Source organism: Notolepis coatsorum (genome assembly GCF_963971535.1).
Source record: "Notolepis coatsorum genome assembly, chromosome: 8".
NCBI lineage: Eukaryota > Metazoa > Chordata > Actinopteri > Aulopiformes > Paralepididae > Notolepis > Notolepis coatsorum.
The window spans coordinates 83,142,790-83,150,982 of NC_140172.1; the positions used below are offsets into that span (position 1 = coordinate 83,142,790).

The window sequence follows — 8,193 nt, forward strand, 5'->3', positions numbered from 1 at the left end:
CAGAGGGATGGAGATCTTTTCTTTTATATATATATATACAAATAACAGATGTATAACATCCCTCTCTCCAATCATCAGCAATAGTCCGTCTTACCTCCTTGTATCTGATCCAAACAGTCCAGAGCTAGTCCTTTGCGAACGCTCCATTAGTCCAACCAACCCAGTGCACTACTGTAGGTCCTCACAACACAAACACACACACCACCAGGGCTGTTGTTTCCCCCCGTGAGCCAGTCAGCTGTGAGGCTCTCCCTTCAGCAGAGCAGCCAGCGCAGACTCAGACCTCTCTTCCACCGACAGTGTGCGCACGCAACACACACACACACACAGACACATACATACACAAACACACACACATATGGACACATGCCGGTGTCAAAGCCGGCCAAGCCAGCCAGCGAGTGAGAGAGCTGAGCCCAGCGCAGAGAGAGAGAGAGAGACAGAGAAAGAGAGAGAGGGGGGAGACAGTGAGAGAGAGATACAGAGAGAGAGAGAGAGAGAGAGAGAGAGAGACGGAGACCAAGCATTTTACCGTAAAGTACAAGTATTTTATATGTGACAAATAATAAACAAAACTTGAAACAGAGAGAGAGAGACAGAGAGAGAGCAGTGCCCAGCGCAGAGAGAGAGATAGCGAGAGAGAGAGAGAGATACAGAGAGAGAGAGAGAGACCGAGACCAAGCATTTTACCGTAAAGTACAAGTATTTTATATGTGACAAATAATAAACAAAACTTGAAACAGAGAGAGAGAGACAGAGAGAGAGCAGTGCCCAGCGCAGAGAGAGAGATAGCGAGAGAGAGAGAGATAGAGAGAGATAGAGAGAGAGAGAGAGAGAGAGAGAGAGCTGTGGCCAGCACAGGGGAAGAGAAAGAAAAAAAGAAAAGAAAAGATAGCTAGCAGATTACCTCCTTGTATGTCATCTGGCCCTAATGACAGCTGACAAACTACATGGCGCAAATCCCCCCCCCCTCCTCCCTTCTCCAGTCAGCCAGTCAGCTTCATGTCCCCTCCCCCACACTCCTCCCCTGGCCCCTCCTACCATGAACCTCCCGCACGTCCTTCCCATGGCCGGTAGATAGGGGGGGAAAAGAGGGGGGGGGGGGGGGGGGGTATACGACGACACAGGACAGATGAGATAGGCATCAATTTAAGCAAACTGTCAAGCCAGAGAACATCAAATTAAGAGATTAGATCAATCGTGTACCCCGAGAGAGAGAGAGAGAGAGAGAGAGAGAGAGACAGTGAGAGAGACAGACAGTGAGAGAGAGACAGAGAGACAGTGAGAGAGAGACAGAGAGAGAGAGAACACACAGTATATAAGGCTGTTGCAGAATATTGAGGTCATATCACTGCGTAATTACAGAATGCAGTATTATTGTGATATCACCATTTTTTTAAGGAATGCACCGATATTCGTTACTGTACAACCACAGCCAGGGCCTCTCTCTCTCCTGTCTGGCAGCAGGTCCCCACGCCCTTATGGCTGCTTCCTGACTCCTCATCACCACGCTGTCTACCTGGGTCATCCTACACACCTGAGACTCATCATGTCATCACCGAGCCTGGATATGAGGCCTGCACTCCTGCCACTCCTTGTCCGAGTGTTGCTTCACCTGCCGTGGTACTAGGACTCTATACTGTATGCTTCCACTGTCTCTGTACCTGCCTTGCTCTAACCTTGCTCTTCTGTGTGTAGGATTGCACACCCCCGGCCTGCGCCTCACCCGTGGACATCACCAGCCTGGACGCGTGTACCTGTTCCGCAACAGTAAGTGACTTCCGGGGTAGGCCTGATTGGCCCCGACAGGCACGTGACGCGGCAAACTCAGGACGCGCAACGAGGCTGCTGAGAGCTGTCGCGCGGAAATAGGCTGTCTATTGCCATTCTCTAACACAAACTCTAACCTTAACCAGCTCCTTAACAGCGCCTAAACTTAACCGTTCTAACCTTAACCAACTCCGAAACAATGCCTAACCTTAACCTTAACCTTAACCATGCCTAACCTTAACCATAGAAAGAATATTGCCATTCTCTAAGACAAACTCTAACCTTAACCAGCTCCTTAACAGCGCCTAAACTTAACCGTTCTAACCTTAACCAACTCCGAAACAATGCCTAACCTTAACCTTAACCTTAACCATGCCTAACCTTAACCGGCGAAAGAATACACGTTAAAAAAAAAATCACGTTAAAAAAAAAAGATTTGATGGGATTCGAACTCACCAACAACGGACCGCAGGATCGCAGGACCGCTGCTCTGCCAGGTGAGCTATAGCGCCGAATGAGAGTCACGGCGTATTTGGACGGTTACGTAATTCCGTAAGCTCTGCCGCTCGGCTCCGCGGAGCGTGCCGCGCGGCAGAGAAAGTTGCGCGTCACGTGCCTGTCGGGGCCAATCAGGCCTACCCCGGAAGTCACTTACTGTTGCGGAACAGTTACACGCAGCCTGGACGTTGCCTGGGGTCACATGGAGTGACCTTCCTCAAACCCTTGTTGCACATTTCACTATCTGCCTTGTCATCTGCCTGGTACGGTGGTACCTAATTAAATACTCTAAACCACCTCATTCTCCTGTGCCTTGTGTTCTGCTCTTGGGTTCCAAACTAGACACCACACTAACAATATGAAGATTTTGGCTGATAACAATCACATTATATACAATACATTCTGTTTGGGCCGATAACTGATATTTACCTATATCTATATGATGTGGTCTATATAAGAAACAGTTCTTATTATAATAATAATAATAATAATAACTTTATTTGTATAGCACTTTTCATACAGAGGTTGCAGTTCAAAGTGCTTCACAACAGTAAAAAATACAGGCATAAGCGAGCATAAAAAGATAGACAGGTAGAATCACAGTGTTTCACATTAGGATCTAGCATCCCAATAGGCTCTCCGCTTACAGTTTTCAGTAACACAAATAGTAAAAATAGTTTAAAATGATTCAGTTTAAAAATAGTAAAAAAAAAAAAAAAAAAAAAAAAGAACGGACATAAAAAAATACAGGCATGAGCGAGCAAGTGACAACAATGCATAGACATAAGATTACAGTCTGTTCCATGTATTAAAGTTTAGACAATCCATGCTGATTGATCTGCCATAAGCAACAATGCTAACAAACCAAACTGCCATGTATTAAAGTTTACAGACAATCCATGCTGATTGATCTGCCATAAGCAAGTGACATAGACATAAGATTACAGTCTGTTCTAACAAACCAAACTGCCATGTATTAAAGTTTACAGACAATCCATGCTGATTGATCTGCCATAAGCCATGTATTAAAGTTTACAGACAATCCATGCTGATTGATCTGCCATAAGCAAGTGACATAGACATAAGATTACAGTCTGTTCTAACAAACCAAACTGCCATGTATTAAAGTTTACAGACAATCCATGCTGATTGATCTGCCATAAGCAAGTGACAGACATAAGATTACAGTCTGTTCTAACAAACCAAACTGCAAATAATAAAAATAGTTTAAAATGATTCAGTTTAAAAATAGTCATCAGTAAGAAGTAGAGCTGCCGCGGTATTGATATTTTCCTTACCGCACAAATTTGCGAAATATTTCCTACCGCCGCGGTAATTACCGCACAGTGCGCACAAAAATAAAAAAAGGTTTGAATGCATTTTTATTTTTTTTGGTAGTCTACTCTTATAGCCTGCCTCTAGTCTAATGGCGCTTTTCCACTGCATAGTACCTACTCGACTCGACCCGCTTTAGGCACCTGGTACTTTGTTCCTTTTCCACTGCAGCCAGGTACTACTACTCCGTTTGTCTCCGTGTGGGGAATGGGGATGCAGGCGGGGCCGCCGCCGCTCGCTTGTGTACACTGAAAGCTCCGTGGGCATAGATGTCCGAGGGCTTGCAGCAAGCCAGAGTTTAACACAGTTTCAATCAATCAATCAATAACAACATTAACCAGACTCTCGTTGCGTCTATTCTGCCAACGCTAACGTTACCTCTCATTGTGTATTCTACCAAGCAAACCCGGGTTTAACGTTACCTCTCTCGTGTATATCGGCTGACTGTAGTAATAACAACAACAAACTTAACACATCAGCGATCTTGTTGTGACACTAAACTCTCCGCTCGGTGGTAAATTGGGTTGATGTCGGTTTTGTTTCATCAATAAATAAGGCAGAATACACAGTGAATCCATTCTTTTTAGTTTATTGCACTTGGTTCTGTCGCAAACAAATCCTGAATGAAATGCATCCTTAGCGAGGCAGTAAAGATGGCGGCGCGGCGTTCTGTTTTCGTTCAGAGGCTACAAAGTGTGACGCGTCGAGTAGGGGGTATCTGCAGAGCCGCAGAGCCAGGCTGGACCAATAGGGTCGCTTGGAACCGAGTAGGGTATATCTGCAGAGCCGCAAGCCGCAAGCCAACTTTATTATTATGATAAAAAACAGCGGTGACGCGGTATTCAGCCTAACTCTGCGGTGAGCGTGATGCAACAGCGATACCGCGGTAATGCGGTTATCGCGGCAGCTCTAGTAAGAAGTAAAAAGTGCAATAACCGACGGACATAAAAAATACAGGCATGAGCGAGCATAGCAAGATATGGCAAATCACAGTGTTTCACATTAGGATCTAGCATCCTAATAGGCAAATAATAAGAATAGTTTAAAATGATTCAGTTCAAAAATAGTCATCAGTAAGAAGTAAAAAGTGCAATAACCGACACATGAATTTGATAGGCAGTGTAAAAGAGTAGGCAGGGTAAGAATAAATACAAGTTGTGTCAGGATATCCCTGATGTTTCCTCTTGCCACTAGGTGGTAGCAGATATCTATCAGTGAAATGCCTGAGCAAAGAGATAGGTTTTAAGCTGTCTTTTAAAGATGTCTAGCGAGTTGGCTTCCCTGATGTTTTGGGGTAGTTTGTTCCATAGTTTTGGGGCATAGTTGATAAAGGCTGCATTACCGATCCTCTTTTGACTGCTTCTGGGAGCCTCTAGTAGTCCAGCAGCTGATGATCGCAGTGTTCTTGTTGGTGTGTAATTTATTAGAGTGTTGGCGATGTAGCTAGGTCCCTGTCCATTTAGAGCTTTGTATGTAAGGAGAAGGACCTTAAAGTCAATTCTAAATGTTACAGGAAGCCAGTGTAAAGCGGCTAAGACTGGACTAATGTGCTCTCTCCTTTTGGTTCTAGTTAGCAGTCGGGCTGCAGAGTTTTGGATTAGCTGAAGCCTCTCTGTGGTTTTCTTAGGGAGACCTGTGAAAAGTGCATTACAGTAGTCTAACCGGCTAGATATGAATGCATGAATTAGCTTCTCAGCATCGTTCTGATTAATAAATGGTCGTACTTTTGCTATATTTCTGAGATGGAAGAACGATGTTTTCGTCACTTTGCTAATATGAGAATTGAAGTTCAGTTCTGAATCTATGACAACCCCAAGACTAGTGACCTCAGATTTGATCCAAGGGGTTAGTCCCCCCAGGTTCTTTATTAATGTTTATTGGCAAAGTTTGTACTGGAAGTGATGAGACATGACTGACATCATCAGACCTGTTCTGCTGGGGGGCAGTGAGGAGGGCTGGGAGGGAGTGAGGAGGGCTGGGAGGGAGTGAGGAGGGCTGGGAGGCAGTGAGGAGGGCTCAGGGGGCTGGGAGAAAAAGGTAGAAACGCCCAAAGGACGCTTTCCGCTAATTAAATGAGGGCAGTGAGGAGGGCTGGAGGGCAGTGAGGAGGGCTGGAGGGCAGTGAGGAGGGCTGGGGGGCAGTGAGGAGGGCTGAGGGGCAGTGAGGAGGGCTGGGGGGCAGTGAGGAGGGCTGGGGGCATTGAGGAGGGCTGGGGGGCAGTGAGGAGGGCTGGGGGGCAGTGAGGAGGGCTGGGGGCAGTGAGGAGGGCTGGAGGGCAGTGAGGAGGGCTGGGGGGCAGTGAGGAGGGCTGGGGGGAAGTGAGGAGGGTTGGGGGGCAGTGAGGAGGGCTGGGGGGCAGTGGGGAAGGCTGGAGGGCAGTGAGGGCAGTGAGGAGGGCTGGGGGGCAGTGAGGAGGGTTGGGGGGCAGTGGGGAAGGCTGGAGGGCAGTGAGGAGGGCTGGGGGGCAGTGAGGAGGGTTGGGGGGCAGTGAGGAGGGCTGGGGGGAAGTGAGGAGGGTTGGGGGGCAGTTGGGGGGGGAAATGCCTTCACCATTTCCTGCCTTTCGCTGAGCAGGCGCCCAGACCTGACCTGTAGGTGTCGCTGTCCACAACGCCAGATTACCACCCACGACTTCCCTCCCCCTAACTCAGCCAAACGAGTTAGTATGACGACCGGCCCAAGCCACAGGGCAATGCTGACTTCGGGAGTCGAGACCGCAGCCTCTTGCATTGGTGACGAGCGCAATCTCCGCTACACCACCCGACCGCCCTACGTAACATGATTTTAGCCAGTCATCCACGGAGTACATCTCGACAAAAATGGACAAAAAAACACATTCTAACGTTCGCAAAATAGGTTTCTAAACAATGTTATATGCATATACGCTACTTGCTATAGGCAAGCGATTGAATACAGGTGTGAAACGGGCCATAACGTACGTGTTATTAATAACCACCATACTGTACATTTAAATCATATCCCCTTCTCTCTGCACCAACAACACAGCTCTAACCTGTTAACATGGTCACTGTGTAGCTGCTCTAACCTGTTAACATGGTCACTGTGTAGCTGCTCTAACCTGTTGACATGGGCTGTGTAGCTGCTCTAACCTGTTAACATGGTCACTGTGTAGCTGCTCTAACCTGTTGACATGGGCTGTGTGGCCAACCGCCCCCTACTGGTGGATACCATTAATACGGCAACCACCGGAAACCACTCAGCTGGGGTAGACCGTCCTAAGGGCTACATCTGTACCACTGCTACAAGAAAAGGTTATAGGAGAAACCATAGATATATAAACACTAGACGGCTCAAGGCGGAGTTTCCTGCGTAGTTCACCGGTGGCCATCTTGCTTGAGTGGACTACTGCTTTAATTAAGGTGATGATCTGCACAAACAAAAATACTCTTAACTCGCTGAAATCTTGACGGATTTACAAACGGTTTGGTTTATTACAAACGTTATTAACGTGGGTATGATTCTTGATGCAGTATGATAACGTCTGACGTTTTTAACAAACCAAACGGTTGAAAATGTAGCAAGCTATGGTATTTCAATAGTACATGCAGCATGCATGTTATGAGTGGGCGTGCTCCACCCACGCAAGATGGCCACCATGTGACAACGTCGGTCTCCGTTGGCCAGCAGTGCGGGTGAGTCATCTTGTGATATATATCTATGGGAGAAACTGTCAGAAATGGCAACTATAACCAGTTGTTCAATCAGACCACTCACCTCATACACAACTCATCCTGAGGGAATGTCTGGAGATGACAAGCTTCACTCATCATCGGCAGCCGCCTGTAAACCAGATGGAGAAAGAAAGGTTACGGTCCATTCATCCATGATGATGGGAGTCACCATGGTAACACGTAAGGTGTCGTTACAACTTTGCCAAAACGGAAAATTACCCAATAACACGATTGTGATATTTAAATGTCCTGTGTCTTATAAATGGCCTTTTCCAGTGTTTAGCATTGTTTTATAGCAATGGGGGTTTGTATCAATGGGTCAGTTTCTCTAATCCTCATTTTGGCGGATTGCTCTAATTCAGTTGAGACAATCTCCTCCCCCAGTGAACTAGGTCATTCCGATTCGACTTGCTTGGCTACGTAGCAAGGAGCTGATCTGCAGTAATGGCCCCTCTAAGGTTGTAGCGCAACCATTAGCTCAACAACAGAGCGAGTGGAAATACCCGACACTTCCTCAAGCGGGTTTTAACAGAGAGGCAGAGAACGAGTGAGTGAGTGAGCGAGAGAGAGAGAGAGAGATAGAGAGAGAGAGAGAGAGGGAGAGATAGAGAGGGACAGGAAACACACGCATTTACACACACACAACCTCGACGGCGAGCGGGTAAACACACGCATTTACACACACACAACCTCGACCGGCGCGCAAGGAAACACACACGCATTTACACACACATAACCTCGACCGGCGCGCGGGGAAACACACACGCATTTACACACACAACCTCGACCGGCGAGCGGGGAAACACACACGCATTACACACACACAACCTCGACCGGCGCGCGGGGAAACACACGCATTTACACACACACAACCTCGACCGGCGCGGGGAAACACAC

The 8,193-nt window shown here is 47.3% G+C and overlaps 1 protein-coding gene across 1 annotated transcript in view; it reads right to left on the reverse strand.

Moving 5' to 3' along the window:
* Nucleotides 1-7,404, reverse strand: part of LOC311233496 (nuclear receptor coactivator 2-like) — a 158,669-nt gene extending 151,265 nt beyond the window's left edge. The window contains exon 1 of the mRNA XM_084320463.1: nt 7,340-7,404. The gene's annotated coding sequence lies outside the window, so the exon portion shown is untranslated. The remainder of the gene's footprint in view (nt 1-7,339) is intronic.
* Nucleotides 7,405-8,193: the final 789 nt, after the last annotated feature.